This window comes from Pezoporus wallicus, unplaced genomic scaffold (assembly GCF_028554395.1).
Source record: "Pezoporus wallicus isolate ANWC-B61680 ecotype Strahan unplaced genomic scaffold, APGP_CSIRO_Pwel_v1 contig_161, whole genome shotgun sequence".
Taxonomy (NCBI): Eukaryota; Metazoa; Chordata; class Aves; order Psittaciformes; family Psittacidae; genus Pezoporus; species Pezoporus wallicus.
The window spans coordinates 5,518,819-5,540,679 of record NW_026642654.1 but is presented as its reverse complement, the minus strand read 5'-3'; the positions used below and the strand labels follow the sequence as shown (position 1 = coordinate 5,540,679).

Genomic DNA, 21,861 nt, shown 5'->3' with positions numbered 1-21,861 from the left:
CCACAGAAATTGAAACTGGCACTCTCATATTTTGTTTCTTCTTCTCCTGGGTTAGATCTTGGCATAGTAATATTTTGAGGTACATGCCAAATAAACCTTCTGGTTCTGAACTCCATACTTGCTTAGTTTGAAAGATTAATTTTTCAGAAGGATTTAGTAGGAAGGGTGGTTTTGACAGATTTTTGATTTCCAGAGGAATTTGCTGTCTGAATTCAAGACAAATCTATGTATTTTTTAACATGGGAGCTGTTTGCTGTTTCAGGGTAAATTATAAAACGTATATGCAGGGAACAAAGTTGTTTCTTAGTGTAGGGTAAGACATGGAGGAAGGGGGTTTCCATGTTTAGACTAATTCTGATTTTCAGATGGGAAAATTGGTTTTTACAGGGGAGGCCAAAAAGTGGGAAGGTTGTCACTTAAAGAAAGCTGTAACATAAAGCATGTTTGGTTTACGTCTTCTCCTTCAGGCAGTCAAGCCCCGTGGACTTTCTCTGAAGACGTTCCAAGATAGGTGGTGAGTACTTTCCAGAGCCTGCTCCTTTCAAAGCTTTTCTTAAATTAATAATAGAGAAATTAAATTAGTAATAGAAAATACAAGTGTTGGCTTTTGTTCTGCACTTGGGTGCAGAAGTTTTGCGTTTGCTGAGCTTGTGGCATGCTTTCATTTTAAAGCTGGCAGGACTAATCTTCAAGTAGGGGTTTGGCATCAAGCTGTTAATCTTTACCTTTGCACCAAAATTAATTTCATGAGACTTGATTAGTGAAATAAATGAGATATTTTAAAAAATATTTCAATTCAAGGAAAATCTGTACAATTTATGCTGTACAGATAAAAAAAGCCTGCACTTTCTGTTGGGGCAAAGTGTTTTCTGTGTCAGAGAGCAACCTTAGCTGTTTTTTTTTCCCTTCTGTCCAACTGTGTTGATCTAAAGGAATGTAACTTACAGAGGGTTAAATGAGCTGCATAGCTCACACTAATCTTTGACGTGTGTGATTGATTTTGTACTGCCTGTACCCAAGACTTCCATGTCTTTCGTTTGTCTGCACTTCAGTAGATCCTTAGTTGTAAGCAAGCAAAAACCCTGACTCTGTAAAGAGCTGCAGGAGAATGAGATTGCTAAGAAATGCTGATACTGTGGTGTTGCAGCCAGGGAGACACCTTTTATGCTGATGTAATTCAGTGTGATTTCTTTTCCTCTAGTGGAGCTGATCTCTTCCGGTGAGTGCCGGCCAGGACTCTGCTCTGTATCGCCCTTTGCTGTTTGTTTTCATTGTTTCTAGAGAAATACGTGCTCTGTTTCCCCTTTCAGTTCTAGATTTCTTCCCAATGAGATTAACCAAATTATATCATTACCCATTAATTGCTCAGGAAGTTCATTCTTTAGTTGCATTTCTTTAGTGCACAGGATACAAGCTATTAGAGCTCCTGTGTGTTCAGACTGACTAACGAACTATAGCTGCATATCCCAAGCATCTAACGGATTTCTCCGTTTTCGAAATCAATGTATTTTACATGGATAAAGGGGCCTTTTGGTGCCTATGGGCCCAGGTTTATTTGAAGTGTCTGTACAACTGAAATGTAGCCATCTGCACTTGTATTTTGTTGGGGCCAGGGAGGCTGTTGGGGTTTTGTGTGCTGTACTGTGCTTGTGTCCACCTTAAATATGTGCTCATTTTTGCCAGAAAATGCTTATTTCGCATTTTTAAAGGGCTTCTTTAATGCCCCTTAAGTATATTTGTTATCAATTACATCTTTCATCAATGAAAACATCCCCTACTTACTAAAATGTTATCCACATTTTCTGGGAGGAGCTAATTTAACTTCAGACGGTTCTTCTGACTAAGGCTTATGGCCATAAAACATGAGCAATGCAAGGCCAAATCGTGAATCCTCTGTACCTTTTGCCAAAGTGTTCTTCTGAGTAATAGCTTATGAACCCTTCCTCTCCCCGAGCCTCGCAGCTACCGTTGGATCTGTATTATAAACCTGCATGCTGGTTGTACTGGTAGTTGCTATATTGGGCCCTGAATCATCGGTTGATCTTTCTGAGATGTTGAAAGATGAATCAAGCTGTCATTTCCTGAGGGCAGAGGGGAGTATGGGATCGGTGACTGTAATGCCATATGTGCAAAGGCCAGGTAATTTTAAACTGTCAGTTTAAATTGTAATTAGGAGGTTTTTGTTGTTGTTTCAGGTAACACCTGCATAGGTTAAAGTAAAAAAAAATCTTGTTAATACTTGCTTGCCATAGTTAATGTTTCTTTTACCTGTGTATTCCGTTTGGGCAGTGCTTTCAAAAGCATGAAGGTCTTGTGTTATCTTTTGGGGAAACTTGGGCTCCGGGTGCACTTTTGCAAAGAGAATTTAGAGGTGTCTTGTGTTCATACATCACATTTTTGCTGCTGTAACAGGTATAAATTCAGGTATGTCATTTATTCCAGTCTGGGAATTGAGATGGTCCATACCAGTATGAAGGTCCATACCAGTATGAAGGTCCATCTCCAGAGTGTAGCAGTTTCTGTATGGAGCCTTATGGTGATCTGGCTGTGTCAGTTCATGTTTAACATGCATTGATGATAACTCTCTGACACAGGCGGTGAAGGAGCCAATGAGGAGAAGTGTGCTCCTGAACCTTGTACTAACAAACAAAGGACTGGTTGGGGGTGTGAAGGTTGGGGCAGCCTTGATTGCAGTGGTCATGAGATAGTGGGCTTCAGGATCCTTTGTGGAAGAAGCAGGGCAATAAGTAGGATTACAGTCCTGGGCTTCAGGAGAGCAAAGTCTGTCCTCTTCAAAGACCTACATGGAGGAATCCCATGGGTTTGGGCTGTAGAAGGTAGGGGGTTCAAAGAGAGCTGGTTAATGTTCAAGCATCACTTCCTCCAAGCTCAAGATCAGTGCATTCCTATGAGTAAGAAATCAAGCAAAGGGGACAGAATGCCTGCATGGATGATCAAGGAGATTCTGGCAAAGCTCAAACAGAAGAAGGAATTCTGTGGCATGTGGAAAAAGGGACAGGCTGCTTGGGAGGAATATAGGAATGTCAGAGTATGCGGGGATGTGATGGGGAAGGCTAAGGTCCATTTAGAATTAAGTCTAGCAAAAGATGTCAAGGACAAAACGAAGGGCTTCTTCAAGTACATCCAGTAGGAAAAGGGAAAATGTGGGCCTGCTGTGAATGAGGTGGGTGCCCCCGTGAAAAATGATACAAAGAAGGTGAAGTAACTGAGTGCCTTCTTTGCTTCAGTCTTTACTGCTAAGGCCAGCCCTTGGGAATCCCAGATGCTGGAGGCAAGAGAGAAAGTCCTGAGAAAGGAGAACTTCCGCTTCATGAAGGATCAGATAAGAGATCACACAGGCAAACTTGACACCCATGGGCTCCAATGAGGTGCACCCACAAAGTGCTGAGGGGCCTGTCAGATGTTATTGCTGAACCACTCTCCATTGTCTTTGAAACATCATGGAGAACAGGAGAGGTGCCTGAGGTCTGGAGGAAAACCAGTGTCACTCCAGTCTTAAGGAAAACCTTCTAAAATTCAAACTTTTTTCATTCTTCACTGTAATGGGCAGTGAAGCAGGCTTTCTTTTAAAAATGGAAGTTACTAGCCAAGATTTCCAAGATAGAAGATAGTGGGGTACCAGGTCTGAATTATTCTGTAACAGCACTATTTTCCCATCATGTACTGTGCCTCCTACAAACACCACCTGCCTTCCACGTTTTGTATAGATGTTGCTATATAGCATGCAAAAGGAGTGTCTCCTATTGCAAGTATGTCGTGTTGATTCACTGCTATACAACTGTTCATTCTCTAGCAGTGTGGGATTACAAAGCATTATCATGCTCAGATTGACTCAGGTAGTGCTATTTTTATTTAAGCTGTATTAAGGTATCATTGTGAATCTTTGGTCTTGCAGCAGGGGGGTAATACGATTTACTATTTTTATAAAAAATCAAGATGGCTGTACAAATCCTGTTCATAGCAAGAGCTGCAAAGATTAGTCATGAGCTCAACACTTTCTTTTTTCTCCCTTTCCTTTATAGTGCATCGTTACATTTCTATAATTTTCATGTGACCTCCATCATATTGGCCAGGCTTGGAATAAAATGAAAGGGTGCATTGGCTTATGGTCAGGGACTTAGTACTTGGTGAGAGAAGCTTTGGTGTAGGAGGGTAGCAGGTTTGGGGATGCTTGGTGGAGTTACCAGGGCAGCCGCCAAGGGAGCGCTGTGCGTTTTATAAATCTGAGCACTTGAAGGGTCATCTCATTCAAGCAAATGAGACCTCCTGTGGGCATCATACCAGCACTCATGTCCATCCATCTTGCTGGCTTTTGTTTCAGGCCCTCTTAATTAAAATAAATGTGGTAATTTGATGTGGTTCGTTTTCTCACTCCTCTCCTTATCACCCTGTAGTAGTGTGATAAAGCAAAGATAAATGAATGCCCTAGGGTTGAGGTTGGCTGAGTAGTGCAGTCAGAGGTCTGAGCATTTTGCTGAATTCCTGCTGCAGCCAATGACTTGGGTCTCATTGCTTTGTTAACAGTTCTGTTTGAGAAGCTTGGTTTGGGGCTTTATGTTTTTTAGGGGGGAAGGCATTGTTTTGTTTTTCCCCTGACCACCACCATGTGTTGCATCTACCTCTGTTGTCACATCCAGGTATTGCCCTCCTCCTGCACAGTGTTCTGGTGAAGTTCGAGCAGAGCATCAGTGAGGTTGGTGGGGTGCAAACTGTTTTTTGTCAGAGCAAAGAGGGTCTGAGCTAAGCCAGACAGTTTTGTTTCGTTCTCCCCAAGCATTTCATACTTATGAATACTGCCCTTGGATTACTAGAAAATCTTGTCTCTTAGCAATCAAAATCACAGTTGCTTCCTTCCAGAGAGCTGCCCTGCATTGCTTGGGAAGCAGATCTGACCATCAGATTTTGTTGTTGTCATCTGGGATGAAGCTTCAGTCCAACAGAAGCATGCAGTTGTACTAAATGTTCATCGTAGGTCCCTTCTAACTGCACTATTCTGTTCTCTTCAAGTGCAGACTGGGTTGGAGAGCTGGAAGAAGACTGGGCTGTAGATCCCAGCTGGTATCTCTGTTCCTACTTTGGTGCAGGCACTGTGGGAGAGATTTTAGTTGCTAGGTGCTTGCTGTCTGTCTGTCTGTCTTACACCCTGGTGCCTGAGAATTAATTGTCGCAATTTTGATTTCATCAGCAAATGGAGTGTAGTCACAAAATATGATGAATCTGCTGCAGTAAAAATGAAATGGATTCAACTACAGAATTCAAGGAATTTTTAATTCTACAAAAAAAAAAAAGAAAAGGAAATGTGGTCTTCATTGAATTTCAAGGGGAATATAATTTGACATTTTGTTCAATGAAATGCAAGGAAAAATAGTTTAAGAAAAATATTAGCTTTTGTAATTAGAGGAGGAAATTTCATTTCAGGGATTTACCATCAAAAACTTCTTTCATGGCATGTCAATATTAAAGCATGTATCCTTCAGGGTGTATATCAAGTGTCCTTGTTTGTGATGTACCGTTGCTACCTATCTGTCAGAATAGTTACTAAGCTAGTTCTGATCATTTATATTGGAATCACGAAGGCACTTTGCTTTTCATGTCTTTTTTTTCTAGGTTAAAATATCTTCTTTCTGAATTGTGATGAAATATTTTAATGCTGTAACAAGGAACACAATAGATATGTTAATGTAAAAGTATGAAAATAGAAACTTTAGTATTCAAAACCTTGAGCAGGTTGAGTTTAGAATATCCTAGGAGCACCTTCCCTGAGTTTGCAAATGCCTAAGTGTTCTGAATCTGAGGAAAAAGCTTTTTCCTTTTGTTTTGCTTGAGTTTTCATTGAGATTTTTGTTTTAAGTTTGACCAAATATATTTGACAGACTCTGCTCCTTGTATAGTCAGGTAAAAGGACTGAATGGTCCCTGTACACCACTGTAAAGATAGCAGATGAATTTATCTGCAAAATGGCAACTGAATGGAGAATTGATGAAAGATAGCAGCTGCAAAAGACATTTCAAAGCGGGAAGGTACTAAATGTTAACTTTCATAGAGTACCCGGGAAATTACTTCAGGTTGTCTTTTTGAATCAGTGTGCTTTTAAAGATAGTGGTCATAGTCTCTAGGGAAGGGGTTTGGTTTTGCAGGCTGGTTTTTTGCTTGTTTCAGACTCCCAGCTCTGTGGTTGAGTTCCCCTCTAGCACATTGTCTCTCCACCCGGAATAAAGTGTGACTTAGTTGGAGAGTGAGCCTTACCATGCCCTCCATCCCTCCCAAAACCTTCCCATGATGGCAAGGGGGTTGTTCTATTGCTAGTTAAACAACTGTAAAGGGTTTTTCTTTCTCATTGCATCTCAAGAATCCTTCTCGCTTCAGCCTCCCGTGCTCTACAAGATGCCCAGCCAAGGGTGATGATGGGTCTGCCTGGTATCCCAGATACCCTGTGGGAATGGAGCAGCATCCTGCCTGAGAGCACCTAGCCAGAACCTAGGGGTTTTATGCAAGTCAAAACTTGTAGGAGGTGGTTTAATAATGGGGATATCAGCAGACCCCTGAGTACAATGATGCTGCTGGATGCTTTCATAAATCTAAGGTTTAGGGATGACAGTTATCATGCATGGCATTGGGAAAATGTGAAACTGCAGTCATTAAACAAAAATGGGCTTTTAAACTAATGACAGCTGCCTAAACAGTTTTGCAGTGAAACAGATTCCCTGAGGCTACCATTCTTCAAGTAATACCAGTCCTATTGACTTTAAAAAAAAACAGGAAAATATTTTGTTTTGGTGTTGTAGCACTGCTTTTACATTCATCCCAAAGGTCAGGCTGCTAAACGTTTGCTAGGTTTTGTGCTGAAGGTGTTAGAAAATAACAAGTGGCAATGTTTCCAGGTAATTCATTCAGTTATTCCCTTGAATTAAGCCACCTCCAATACCAAGAATTCACACCTGTTCCCAGATTGGTTTCCAAGCAAATATGGGGGCACTTCTCTCCATCTGAACTTGGCTGTGTTTAATGCAGTGGGTAGTTCACCACAGTGTCTCAGTTGTGCAGCATTTTATCCAAATACCTCCATCAAAACCTGTTCCAACTCCAGCTGGTTTAAAATGGTACACGATAAAGCAGTATGTTGCCTTGTCTCCTTTGAAGCCATCATTCCTAGCCTAAAGCTGGAGGCATAAAGATGCATGTATTGCCTTTTCCTTCATGCCAGAGAGGTCCTGATGGACAGGGGCTACTTGGGATCTGAGTGGCCAATTTCCTTGAAGAGGCATTTCAGGAGGGTTTGGTGGTTTCAGAAGACCTACTCATTCTCAGCCACTGACTTTCACATCTTTTTAACTTTTAATTTCCCAGCTTGGGAAATTAAACCAGCCCAGGCTTGGTTTCTTCCTGCAAATTGCTTAATTTTGCTTTGTCTCCCATTCCCCCTAATTCCTCATCTTGATCAGAACTCATGATGTTCTTTCTTTCCTTTTCCTGCTCCTCTTTTTATTACAAGGAACAGAAAACAGAATAACGCAGACTGTGAAAGAATGCTGAACTGCAGAATTTGGTGGTTTTGTGTCATCTCACTTCATACCATACATGGCTCAGAACCCACTTCTCTCCCTATAAGCCTGGGCTGGCCTTGCTTGCTGAGTAATTACAGAGTGATTTTTAATCTTTTTCTTAAGTTATTATTTTTTTGAAGCTAGTTTCATTAGAAATATATATGAAATCCGTCGAGAGCAGTCATACTTCACTTTGAAGCCCTCCATATCCTGAGATGAGGTTGGAAAAGGTGGGCTGGAGGTCTCTTGCTGTGTCAGAGACATTGAGCACAGCTTTCGAAATGATGAGTTCTCCTCTGAATATCACCTGCAGTCCTGGCTTTCTGCAGATTTTAGCTGTCCTGTGAGACCTAGATAACATCCTGCTTCTTATCACCACTTTTCTTTTCTCCTTTGCTTCCATAGTCTGTCCTAACCATAAACATGTTTTCTGTGGGCAGTTCTTTGTGGAAGAGGAGAGCTGTCTAACTGCAATGACTTTAGCCATGTTTCTTGTTCCTGGGGAGCTTGAGTTAGGAGAAGAGAGTGGAAGAAGAAAGGTTAAATTAGCTATAACATGAGCATTTGAACAGATGGCCAACGTTTGTAACACCAAAAGCCATTTAATTTTAGAAATTTGCAGGCTGTTTTAAGCTTGTCATGGTCTTCACAGCCATCTGAGCCATAGATACACAATTCATTAGCTTACAGCAAAGCTTCGTTGCTTTATTTCCCTTCTGTTTGAAACACTGAACTTTAGGTGGAATGAGCAGGATCCTGGAGCACCTCTGGGATCAGCTCCTTTTGTTACAACTTTCTTTAAACCCCTGGAAGCTTAGGGTTGAGGGGTTCTCCTGGCCATGCTAGAAGCTCAGCTCCTCTCATTCACTTGCTTTCCCAGCAGTACTCAGCCCTAGCAAGACAAGGGATATGGAATAGTTAATTGTGGGCAGGGAGGAGACAGATGATCATCCTGCCTCAAATTACTTAACCGACTTAAGGGTCTACCCTTGCCTGCCTGAACGAGCCAACTAATCCTTCAGTGAGCCGTACAAGTGAGTGCTGAGCTATATATGTGCACCGTAGGCCTGCTTAATGGTGGAAGAACATCACTGTTCAGCACAAATTGTTTCAGGCTCTAGTGGGTTTCTCCATCCTCTGGAGGCTTTTAGGTCAGAGTTGCGTATCATCTGAAAACAGATGGTGTAGGCCAAATGGGTGGTGGCTGAATGGAGAAATTCTTTAAATAAAGAGGTACTGGGCCATATCAGTGGTTCTCAATACATTTTGTAGGATCACAGTGAATTCCCAGGGGCTGTGCTTCAGACACGAGTGGCCGTTTGGAAGAGCAGTATTTGCACATAAAGTCCTTGGTGCTGCCCTTGAGGCCTGCTGGGATGAGTGATGCCAAGGGTCCCATTTGGGATTCGATGAGTCAAGAGTGAAGCAGCAACTGTCAAGCACTTGGGAATTGTCTTTATAAGGAGCGTACCATGTTAGTCCACCAGAAAGTGAAAGGAAAAAGAAATCTGTATCAGTGCAGCGTGTATTTCTTTTACAAAGGTCTGGCTCATCACCACAGTTGGCTTTTCTTAATTACTGCTAATGCTTCTGCAGGCTGTGCAGTTGGAGCTGGAATGTGGCTGGCCCAGGGTCAGCTTGCAGAGGCTTTTATCAGGGCCACTCCGAGACAGGCCATCTGCAAGATGTATTTATTTTTTTTCTTGTTTGTCCTCTCTAAATAAAAACGTGATGCTGTGAGAATGTCCGTTCCATCCTATTGCTTCACTCCACCAAAGTTGCCATTTTCTGACAAACTGTTTTAGGAAGTTATATTTGACAAATGGCTGTTTACTTAATTCTTGTACTGTTGCTGCTTGTCCATGAAACCCAAATCTGTTTGTGTGCAAGCTCAGCTGTAGCTCAGTTCAGAGCATTCTTTAAACCATAGCTGCCTTCTGCTCTTCTTTGTTTTTTTTAGCTCCTTTTCTCTCACAATAGAGGAACTGCAGGTACTTCATATCTGGTGAAGGCACATCCAGTACCTGCAGAACCAAGGGCTGTTAGAAGCTGTGACAACCCTGTGGTTGGGTTTTCTTGTATAGCCCAAGTGTTAGAGCTTCAACACTCTTGGCATCCCGCAGCTGTAACACAGAGTGTAATGAGGATTAGCTTTGCAGGAGTGTGTTTCTTCTGTCTGCAGAAAACCATGTGAAACTCCATGATGGAGCACTGGCCCATCGAACGAACTTGGTTCGTTCCCCAAGTCCTTCTGGCTCAGGCCCTCGGCCAATGGGGAGACTTCTCCGTGGTTACCTTCAGTAAGATTGGTTTGTCAGGAGGAGACTTGCAAGAAGCAGCTTTTTCATTTTTGGATGGGGGTGGGAGTGTTGTGTGTTTGTTTCTATTTGGGTTTTGGTTTTTTTTCTTAGGAAGAGTGATTTCTTCGGGCTCGGTGCTGTCTCTGAAGTTAATTTACCTGCTTCGGATACTGGGACTTGTTTTAGAAATAAAATACTCCTTCATCATGGAGCTCTGTGCAAAACTGCTGTTCAAATCACCAGTGAAAAAAGGGACAGTCCCCTGATGACACCAGTTGTTCCAGGGTTTTTCTTAAACTGATGAATTTAAGGCTCTCCTTGGCAAAATGCAAGTTTAAGCAAGGCTTAATATGCTTTGTGCATAGTTACTGTGATATAATCCATCTCTGGCCACCCTAGCCTAGCAGTGGGTGTTTCTGAAGGAAGGTAAAGCATAGGGACTGTAGTAATAAAGGGAAATGCAATTATAAAACCAAAAGAGCAAACCATAGTTTGTAATCGATGAAAATTGACGCTTGTTGCTCTCTGGTTCACCTTCCTTACCTTAAGGTTTTCTCATTAGAAGCCGTTTCTGTAAATGCCATCTCTTTCTTTCCCCTTGGAGAGATCTCAAATTGCTGGGCTGGAACTGTTGTCTGGGTAATCAATAACCTTTAATCTACATGACAGTTTTTTTCCTTGAAGTTAGTTCTTTCTGTACTGGAGATAACACGTCTAAAGCAAATGTAATATGAAGAAAGGTTAAATTCAGCTTTACTGCATCTTGCTATATGTTCTTACAACTTTGCAATATGAATGTCTTCCAAAACCATTATGGTTATTGCTAGGTGGACACTAAATGATTAATCTACTAGCAGACAGCCAGCGCAGTAGTGTCTTTGAAACAATTTGTGAGCCTCTTCCCTGCTGCTCCTTCCCTGTAGGAATGTTTTAAAGATAAGATCCTGACAATAAAATAAATTGTGATTTGTAGCCTGTTTCTCTTTTGATCTACTCCTTTGCTTCATCGTTGTACTTCTGTCTCATGCTGAAAAGTGTGTAATGAAAGGGATTTAAAGTCTGCCCTAAGCCAGAAGACCATTCAGTCTTGTATTTCATTTGAGACATACGCTTAAATTATCATGGGGTTGACAGGATTTATCCATGCATTTAGATGCATGCTTAATCTGGGTAAATAATGATACTTAAGAGCTTTTCTTTTTTATGGGAGGTCACAGCGCTCTTTTTCTTGAGTTAGCAGCATCATGTGCAGAGCATGTGAAAATATTCACTGATTATTTTACCATCTGGAGTAGGCCTTGTAATGGGAATACCTGTTTACGTCCTGGTTTTATTCTCAGAAGGTCTCCTTTTGGCTATGTGGTGTGGAGAGAGAACATCCCAGCACTTAGTTAAGGAGCTGAATTTAGGGACATGAGTAAACATTTCAAAAGGCAGTGGTTTGTGAAAGAAAAGGCAGGGCTGCAGAGGAGACTTCAGTTTGGGTCCTCATGCATTCTGTGAACTTGTACATTTTTAACATTTTTACAGCTACAAGTCATAACACTATGTACCATGTTGCATCGAGACACTGACTCACAAAAATCCTCTAGTGTCTGTTGATGCCATGGACTTGCCTATGTGCTCATGCTGGTTTTAATTGTCTTTTGGTTTGAGGAAATGTCCTCAAATCTGACCTCAGGTTAGAGGTTAAGCTGTTTCTCATTGCTGTGGATAGCGATGATACATTTGGTTGTATACCCAGTTGAGACAGCTTGGAGCTACTGAGCAGCAGCGGAGCGGGCATAAGTCATGGAGTTACTCATAATAGCTTCTTACTATTTCCTTAAGTTGTTCTGGTTAATAATATAATAATATTTTTGGACAATAATAGGTTTGCGTCTCTGGCTTGTCTGATGGCAGTTCTGTTGTTGCAAGATTTTGATTTTAACTCTCAATTAACTTCAGGCACAAAGCCAGTTACTGCATGTAATGTTGAATACTGGCTTGATGGAGCTACAAAATATTTTCTCATCTCCTAAAGGCAACCCTGTGCTTTGATAGTGACACTTTCATTCACTGGAGAATGTTGAAAAACTGGCTCATACTGCACACTTTTTAATCCTAGATTTCTCAAGTAAATTAATCCCCTTTTGTTAACTCCATGTGGTGGAAGAAGCAGTCATGATAGTGCTTATAAATGATGCAGTTTGGTTTTGCTCAGAATGCCAAAGTTTGGGAGTGAACTCCAGGCAGACATCTGTGCTATGGTAAGGTTGTTCAGGGCAAAGCTTAGTTTTAGTCTTAAAGTATTTGCTACCAAATTTTAGAAGGTAAACTTGAGACAAACTGCTCCCACCCAGCATCAGATACCATTGTTTTGGTGGTATAGCTTTGTGCCTGTTTCAAAATGACTCAGATGACCAGTGCTTAAAAATGAGCACCCTCCCCTCCTCCAAACCTCTGGGTGTGGGAGCCTGAGCTGCAACTAGTGCTGAAAGAGATCAGAGAGGGGTGATGGTGTGCTGAGGTCGCAAAGGAATCCAGAGATGCTGAAGGAGAGCACTGAGAGTGGTCTTGCCTTTGGATGCTGTGGGATGAGGCTGCAGGTGACAATCCCATTTGATCTTATTTTTAAGATAGTTTTCGCATCATAAGACTCTCATCATCCTGTTGCTTAGTTTTCTCTGAGAGGTCCCCTCTCGTGTGCTTGGCCTGCTGAGAAACTGTTCACCTCCCTCCCTGACTCAAAACTGCCCCACTTCTGGTTTTAACTTACTCATGGGCTGTTTAATAGTTTGGGGTTATTTTTTTGTCAGCACTATGGGTTTATTTTTTCCATATGGTGTTCACAATCCTGATGTGGTTACAGCAAAAGAGTCTCTCCCTTCTGTGCTTTCTTTTTAAGAGGCATCAGCCAAGTGCCGCTAGTCTCCCACTTTTCTTACTGTTGTTTTCAGTTTCTTGTTTAATTTGCATCACTGAAGAACATTTTGATGTTTGCTCTTTATTTGCATGATCTAATTCAGCTTGACTTTGGCAATTTCTCTTTACCCGTTTGCTTCCTGACCTCTGTGACACAGCTGTCTTTGCCAGGCAGCCCTTCTTTTCCAGTCCTTGCAGTCACTGCTTAGTCCTGAAATCCCTTTTTTAGTGATTGTTTGTCCAGTTAGATTGGGAATCATTCCCTAGATGTCTCCCCTGCTTTGCTTGGAGCTACAAGTACCAGCTCTTTTTTTTTTTACCATATTCTTACCATAAAGCCTCTTACAAGTGTGTCCTTGAGCACTTCAGTCTGGTTGACTTCCATGCCAAGGTCCTTTTAGTCCTCAAAGCTCATGGGAAATTGAAAATAAGGATTTCCATGTTTCACCTCAGAGTATTCTTCCACCCAAACCACCTCTCTATGTTTAACATCACCTCCAGAGTTACTTTCTTTGAGCACTTATGGCTATTTGGAGTGTCTGAATTAGTATCACCCTGTTCAGGTTCAGAAGCTGGAGGGTTACAATTGCTGTCGTGTCTGCTGTGGTCGGCTCTTAATGTTAATAGTAGCTTCTTCAGTTGAATGTTTTAGGAAGTTACAGTTCCACAGTACGATAAACCCTGTTAGCACTTTTGTTTTGCTGTGGACCTTGCAATCTACACTGCATTTCCATCCAAACTCCGTAGAGTGTAGGACAACCCATGCTGTTGTCTGGCCTCCCAAGCAGCATTGACCCCTTAGCACTTATGGGACGTCATCATAGGCTGGCCATGATGACGTCCTTCTGAGTTTCTTCTTCCGCTTCCTGACTTCCCTGCTGTGTTGTCTTGGCTCCCAGTATCAAGTGTGTTAATCCTTGATCTTACTTCTTACTCCTTATGTGTGCATTTCTGGCTAATTATCTGCTGTCCTATCTGACTGCTGCTATTAATGTTAACATGCTCTTTGTTCGCCTAAGTTTGGATGACATTATGTGCTTTTTTTTGTCCATGTTTACCAATCTCCCTGTCTGTTTATTGAAACCAGATGTGGAAGTTAACTGATTTTCCTGGTTTTCGTGTCACTAGAAAGCTTTTTTTTTTTTCCTTTGGTTTAAAATTCTCAGCTGTGCCTGCTGTGATCACAGAAAGCCATCTCTCATCCACAGAGAAATGTCCTTTTTCCATGAATGCCTTCTGGTGGTGGAACACCATAAAACTTCCCTTGCAGTGTCAGTTCTTGAACCATATGGATGACATTAACTTGTAATGGCTTTTCCTTCCTGTTGTAGCATTGAAAGAAAGTCCCCAGGCACAGAGGCTAATCCTGGTCTCCCCAGGCTCTCTCTTTAGCCTAGAAGGAGGTAAGCACCACCAGGGAGCATTTAAAACAGGCTCCTGCTCCAAACTGCCTTCCTAATTTACTTCGTCCACTGGCAGAGACACTAGCCCCTTCTTCTGGGCTAAGTTTAGTCCTGAGCCTTGTTCATGCCTGTGGCTGAGTTCTCTGTCTGCAAACTGAGAGCAAGAGCACTTAATCTCTTACTGAAGGCCAAAGATGAGCCTCTCTGGGAAAAAGGAACTAGAATGCTCTTAATGATAAGGACCAAGTAAAGTGCTGTAAACAGAGAATTGAGGACAGTACAGTAGAGCAGCCAGGGGCATGAGTTGGAAAAGGAGATGGAGAAGTCAGGCTCCCATTCTGGGAGCTGTGGCCTTGCAGTCAGAAGCAGCTGAAAGACTTTAATGATGCAAAGACATCTTGCAGCATCTCTCCAAACAGGAAGAATGAGTCCAGATTGCTGTGTCTACAGAGAGCGATTGTTTTATTTCCTATTAAGAGGGTAGACATAAAATCAGATTTCTCTGAGTTGTCTTATATTTTTAGCCTGTGATTGGATTGCAAATGTGCACTGGATATTTGCATTTCTGGAAGCAGGCTCTGGTGCTGTTTTCTTAACCAGGATCCAAGTTAATTTGCCGAACTTCCAGATGGGAGCCATTCATTTGTCTATTACAGATTTGCAGGAATGCTTAAATTAATCTAGATTTTCTAGCTCAGTAGTTTGCTTGTTCTAACATTCAAGTATTTTCCTTACCTCCCCTCTGCCCTTTATTTTTTTTCCCCCTTGAGCTGAATTACCCACTTGTGCATAATAAAGAAAACTGGTTTTGCAGAAGGAGGAACCTGTCTGTCATCCATCCTGTGTAGAAGCTCTTGGGGAGTAGATTGTCCTTCCATCTCCTACAGGTTTCCTAGGAGGGAACTAAGTGCAAGGCGTAGCTGGTAGAGCCTTTTAGCCCTGTTTCACTTGGCTTATTGAGGTTTACTGTATTTTGCTAGCTTCTTTGTTTTGAATTATTGTGATCAACTTATTGTGGTCGAGTACATGTGTTGAATAAAGATGATGTTAAGCTACTGGCTCTTTCTCTGTTGTGGGTAGATAAGGGTATTTACAGGGAAGGCTCATAATTTTCCTTAGCAACATTCAGCCTCCAGTGCATTGAGTGACTTGTGATTGTGTTACAGCCATTTCTTTAATGAAATTTTAAAATACATGTCTCTTTACAATCACTTGTCCCTGGGTTTCATAGATAGCCATGCAAACAGTATGTATATCATTGCCATGGTGGTGCATGGTACATCCTGAAAAAGCAGATGGGGTGTAGACAGGTGAGGTTAGCTCAGAGCCAACCCTTTTCATCATTATTGCATTTGCCATAACATTAAAGACTGGTAGGAAAAAATGATGCATCACATTTTTTGCTACTTTAGTTTCAGAATGAATGTATTGAACCAGTTTGAGTTCAACTTTAATTTCTTCTTCTTATGTTACAAATTCCCAGTGCTCTCAATAGCCAAACAGCATCCCAGAAAAACACAGAAGTCCTGCACAAAGACTGCATCCCTAAGCCCTGGAGCCACAGTGTGCCCAGGATGGCAGACACGACTGAGAGCTTGTCCTGAGTCAGTAGGGTCAGTAAGCTGCAATACTTAGCACATGGATAAGCATTTACAATTGTGCTGTGCGGTTCCTGTGTTGCTTATGGTGATGCATAAGCTTCACTTGAAGGATAAACTTGAAGGAAGCTGGGGTTGGTAGGGAATATGCAATATGAAACAGTACTACTTCATTCTTGCTGAAGATTGTTGCCTGTGAGGTACTGATGATGGGGATGACGTAATAAGGTAGCAGAAGACATCTTACTGTTCTGCATCCGAGCAACATAAAGTCTTGCTGCTTCCTGGTCTTTTGGTCTCTGGCTGAGGCCCCAAGGTGCTGGGGTGATGTTTCAGCCTGGTGATTTCTCAACCCTTGCAATGGTAGGGAAAAGTGAGGAAGTTGGCTATGCAGTCAGGAGTCTAGCTGCTCACTTCTGGTTTAAATAGTCCTTGGCACTTTGACATTTTGGGGATGGAAGTGTCAGTTTTTCCCACAGCGGATGAGTGAACAGGTTTTGGAATATTTTATCAGGTGATGGAAGCAATAGGGGCTCAGTTTTGGGAGGCAGATGGTGGAGCGGGAGGCAGGCATGGGCCTGGCAGCACAGCCCAGCCTCAGGACCCAGGGCAGGGAGTACATCTTGCATATGAAGTGTCAAGGCACAACCTGGACCTGATTCTCAACACCACCAGCAGGCCCTGAAACACCACAAAGGCAAAGGGGGAATGATACAGTAAAGGATTATAACAGTACTTGGGTCAGCATCTCAGAATTGCAGGCAGTAACCCAAACAGGATGGAATTTACTTAGGAGGAATAAAGTGAGATAAGGGGTGTTTAAATTCTTATTTTATACATCTGTTTGAATACAGTTTTGACTCAGTGAGAGAACTTGTTTAGTTTACTTACAGGAGGTGAGATGATGTGATAAACTTGAATGGGAAAACAATCTAATATTTAACATTATTGGACATTATATAAATGGTATTGTAATATATATTTTATTAGAGCATTGTTTTTTGTCTTACTCTACCACTATAAAAACGGATGACTGTAAAGGGAAAAGAAACAGCATTTGTAGTAAAACAGAAGCTTCTGAAATGTCGCTGTGAGATGAGCTTGTTACATCGAAACAGTCAGCCTGGAATTTTTCTCCTCATCATTTTGTGCATGCAAATTCATTACAAACCTTTAGGAATTTTTCAGTCCCCTCATGCCTTAGTGTGACCAGGACACCAAACACATGAGATTATCTCTCTGCTCCCCCCCCAGTTGCAGCACCACATGGTATGCATGTGTTGTGAAAATTGCTCAGCAAGGCTGCGCTGCAGTAGCTAGAGGTAGTTCGGGCTACCAGGCAAATCCTATTAAGTCAGGGGTGTCCAATACAGTGTGTATAACTTTGGTTCAGAGAGGACTATTTATAGCTGCAGTAAGAGTATTGTGTGCACAGGGCTTTTCTTTCACACCTGATCAGGGACCTTGGCAAATTCACCATCCCTTTCATATGCTCAGCAGCTTGGGAGCCAGACCTCTGAGAGCACCAGTGTTTTAACTGGAAATCCTGGTCATCTTCTCAGGCCATCTGAGGGCATCATGGAGGAGGAGGTCATGATTTTCTGTCTGCTTCTCTGTACGGCATCTCTTCTCCTTCTCACTCACTGGGTTCAGTGGTTTAACTCTCGGGTGTGCAGCATCCCACCATCACCATGAGTGCTGCAGTGGGAGGGAGAAAGGGTACTATATGTGTGTCAGTGGTGTCATTAAACTTCTCAAGCTCTTCTTGGTGATGAGTGAGTTTGGGATAAAGTGGAGCTGGAGTTTGGAGGGACCGAATGCGGCAGAGCTGCAGGGGCAGGATAACAAGGAGATGTGCTTGATCTTTGTGGGAAGGAGGATTTACCTGCCCCACTGGTGATGTCAGTTCATGGATTTAGGGTCTGGCTGGGGAGGTACAAAGGACTTGCCTATTAGAAGCGTCCAGTCTGGGGTAATCAAGTGGTGGAGTGCGGGCTTTGTGAGTGCGCGTTCACAGTCTGGTTTTAGGCTTTGGCGTTTGGTGAGCACACTAATGCTATGTCGAGGAATCACCACAAATTTAATTTTACAATAACACACCGTTAGTGGAGCACAAACAGCAAAGACCAGCAGGAATATGCTGCTTCCTGCAGCTGGTCTAGGCTGGGGTCCCTCCACTACCCCCAGCCCCCAGGATGCTGCTGTGCAGTGCAGTCAGATGTGTTAATAAGGCCTATGAGTTTTCTGCACACTTACTGCATTACATCGAGAAAGTTGATTATAGGGACTGTTTATTTTATGGGGTTTTTATATTCTCATTGGGAGCCATTTGTCAGTCTGCATGGAAATCTGATTAGCTGAGAATTGCTAGCTCTCTGGTATATGTTGACCTATAAAGTGAAGGATGCAGCAATAAACACAGTCCATTAGGCTGCAAGAGAAGTGTGTAGGCTTCTTTGGAGTTTGGAAATGAGAGGTTTGACACGTAAATGCCTTTCCCTTGGGAGCTCATTTGTGTTTGGTGCCGGGCTTCTGTGCCCTCAGGGGGTACTGGCAGCCCCTTTCAGCCCACTGGTGCTGCTTTCCACCGTCTCCTTCAGGGCATGGGTATACAAGCATAAGGCTTCCCCTTTGGCCAGCAAATGCACTTCCCCATCAACTCTGTAAAATAACTTTCAGTTCTTAAGCAAAGAGATACTTAATCTAGGCATCAGGCACCTTGATGTGTTACCGGAGAGTGTTGAATGGGCTTTGTACGTCATCACATAAGGCACAGACAAGGTAACTAATGATACCTGCAGCCTTGCAGCTGTATCATTGTTATGTGTCTCCAGTGTAGCAAAAGCCTGAAGCTCTTCTCACCAATAGCCTCTTCTTTTTCTTTATCACAACAGAAGATTTAATTTTTTGTTAACAGTGCAGGAGAAACTTTTCGCCGTAAGGTGAGCAGAGGCTGTGGACAGCTTTGCCCTTTGTGGTGATGCATTCAGGATGCTGCTACCTGCATCACACAGTGGGGTGGTTTGGGCAGCAGGGTGGTGCTGCTCGCATCCCCATCCTGGCATCCCTAAAAGAGGCCTGTGAAACTAAAGTTTGGGGTGGCTCTTAAGATTGCGTATGCTGTTTAACTGAAACACTCAAAGATACAAATAAGTTTTTTACTGTGAGGGTGGTGAGACCCTGGAAGAGGTTGCCCAGAGAAGTGGTAAATGGCAGTGTTCAGGGTTAGGGTTAGGGTGTCCAAGGCCAGGCTGGACAAAGCCTTGGGCGACATGGTCTAGTGTGAGGTGTCCTTGCCCATGACAGCAGGATTGGAACTAGATGGTCTTAAGGTCCTTTCCAACCCTAACGATTCTATGATTCTATGATTCTGAGGAGCTGGAGAAGAGAAGCAGCAGCCAAGTCCTGGTTAGCAGGGATTCAAAACTGTGTTTGAACTCATGGGAAGGGACAAATAATCTTATGCTAGCTCTCTTTCTCTGAAATGTCTGCAGCAAAACTTTGGAGGTGTGAGCTGCCGGTGCTCCTGGATGTCTGGATTCTTAGTGTTTTTTGGGAAGGGGGGAAAAGAGACAAGCTGATAGCAGAGCCACCCCACCTGCAATGCAACATAGCAGTGCTAAGAGTGTGTTCCTGCTCTGAGCAAACTTCAGGCTTTGACTGCTTCATGGAGAGACTTAATTCATTGTTTGATAGACTCTAATTATGCCCATGTAGGTATGGGGATGCTGAAGGTGCTAATGGAAACATATGGGGTGATACGGTGATGTCTCTTCTCCACTATTGCCAGGGAATTTCTGAGTTTTGGTGGGCTGTAAAACGTAAAGCCCATCACTGGGCGGAGTGAGAGCAAACGTGTGGTTTGTGCATGTGTTTTTGTGTCGTATTTAAGGGAAAAAAAAAGCATCTAAAAATAAACGCCGGCTCGCCTCCGCTTCCTGATTTGTGTGGGGCTGTGGTGGAGCAGCCGGAGCAATGGGGTGGCCGGCCTGGCCTGGCCTCCGGAACTTCCCTCCTGAGCCTGGGGCAGCCAGAGGGACGAGGTGAGGGAGCTGGTGGGAAGCAGGGATGGTGGTGGGATCAGTCTTTCTCCAGGTGCAGGGGGACATGCTGCTGTCAATTGGTATGTAGGCACCTTTGGGTGCCGGTCATGGGTGGGGTGGTGGCTGCATGAAGTCCTCTGCGCCTGTAAGTAGATGTCATGGTGTGATCATGTAGGTCCTCTATCAGGCCCAAGCATTTGTTTTGGTGATGAGGGAGGTGATTGCTTTAAACCCTGAATCCCAGAGAGTAGTTTAGAGGTCCAGCTGCTGCTCTGGGGGAAACAGCTGAGCAAGAAGAGCATCAGTGAAGCCATCAGAAATGTATAAGGTATCCTCTCATGCCAGTGCAGCAGCATGGCGTTATGGTGGCATAATCTGTGCTGAAACTTGGCTCGAGAGTCATCAGGACACTGAGCAATGGCAGCTGTACTGGCTCTTGGAGGGCTTTGCTCTCCAGGTAGGGAGGAGTAGTGCGGTGCTGGGGTGGTTGCTGAGCTGGTGCCAGGAGAGCTGCAGCTGGGAAGTGAGAAACCGCAGGGAAGTTGTGTTCACCGAGAGCTGTGTTGGTAGCTTTGTTTTTCATTAGGGATGTTGGATACTAGGACATTGCCTACTATATTGTTTTTTTTCTGGTTTTGATATGGGGTTTTGTTTATTTGTTTGTTTTTAAGAAAGCCTAATGATACTGTACAGGGGATGCACAGATGATTAAAATGTTTGTAATACTAAAATGTTTATGAATAAGCTGACAAAGGTTTTAGGAAGTTGTGTCATTTTCTCTGCTCTTTAAGGCAGGATTGAAACTCCCCTCACGGTCAGTAAGATATTGCAGAGCCTTTTTCTGGCCTGAGTTGACAGCAGGGAGCTTTACTTTCTTCTCTGTATGAGCTAAATTCATTTTATTCCATGAGCCTTGATGAACCTTATTTTTACCTCCATGGACCTGATTTCTACCTCCACGAACCTACCTCACTAGTCTTAATCCAGAAGTTTATGGTGTGGAAAGCTTTCTCTGGAAGTCCTCCTAGGTCTTACCAGTGATTTCTTGTCATTAGTCCTACCAACCTGCGTATCGTCTATATATTTACATTGTATACATCATAGCTTGTTAGCTCACATAGCAGCCTCATGGGAGAATTGGTGCCTTCAGCCCTTCATGGTCTTGATTTTCTGACCTGTATTAAAGTATTTTTCTGCCAGCCCAGAGGAGGTGGTGCTTGTGGTCACCAGGGAGTTACGGGTTTGCCAAGTGGTGGGTTGCCCACCTGGTGCAGCCGATGAGAAGCATCTGGCCTTTTAAAAACATTAGTGGATGATGAATATTACATCTGTATGTGAAAGGTACTTTAAAAAGGGTGTGGAGGCATTGCAGATCCAACTGGCAAAGCATCTAGAATAGCAGAGCTGCCAGGGGGAGCGTTTTGCCATACTTGGGGCTTTTCTGAGGAGGGGTAAAGTTGGTAGATGCCATTTAGTTTCCAGAAGACTGTAGGCAGTTGCACACAAGTAATTGTGAAGGGAATAATTGTGGGTGGAAGGAAAAATGTGGCTGATGTGGTGAAGCAGGGCTCTGATGAGCGTCACAGTGTGGTTTCTTTCTGCCTTTTTTCCCCCAAATAAAGTCCAAGCACTGGTGACTCTGTCTCTGCTACATTGCCCTGTGGGGATGCTCTGGGCTGTGACCCCTGGGTACCAAAGTGCCTGAGGAAGAGGGGAAGGGATGCTCCTGCACTGACTTGAGTGGAGGCACGAGGCTGTTGGCCTTGTTCTTGCTTATGTCCCAGCCCAGGGATGGCTAGCTGCTTTTTATTAACTGTGGGTTATTCACCTGGTTGGTTTTCCTCTGTGGGGGAAGACCGGGCTGTAGTGCAGGGATGCTCTTTGGTGTATCTGGCAGTTTCAACTTGCTGTGAATTTTGTGACTAATTGCTGCAGCAATTAAATTCAGTGTCTGAAGGCAGCACCACAGTCATGTGTGATGGAAAGGGACAAAAGCAATTTTTATATTTAGCTCCTCTGAAGACTTCTTTTGATCTGTCCAGTTTAGC

At 43.2% G+C, this 21,861-nt stretch overlaps 1 protein-coding gene across 6 annotated transcripts in view; it reads left to right on the top strand.

The window, feature by feature from the left end:
• The window catches only part of HPCAL1 (hippocalcin like 1), a 78,295-nt gene that overhangs the window by 31,216 nt on the left and 25,218 nt on the right, over positions 1 to 21,861 (top strand). For 4 of the 6 annotated variants that reach the window (XM_057431821.1, XM_057431819.1, XM_057431820.1 and 1 more), the window contains exon 2: positions 468 to 514. The gene's annotated coding sequence lies outside the window, so the exon portion shown is untranslated. Of the gene's footprint in view, positions 1 to 467; positions 515 to 19,684; positions 19,814 to 21,861 lie in introns of those variants that run through there. The other 2 variants (XM_057431823.1, XM_057431825.1) reach the window with 2 other exon arrangements.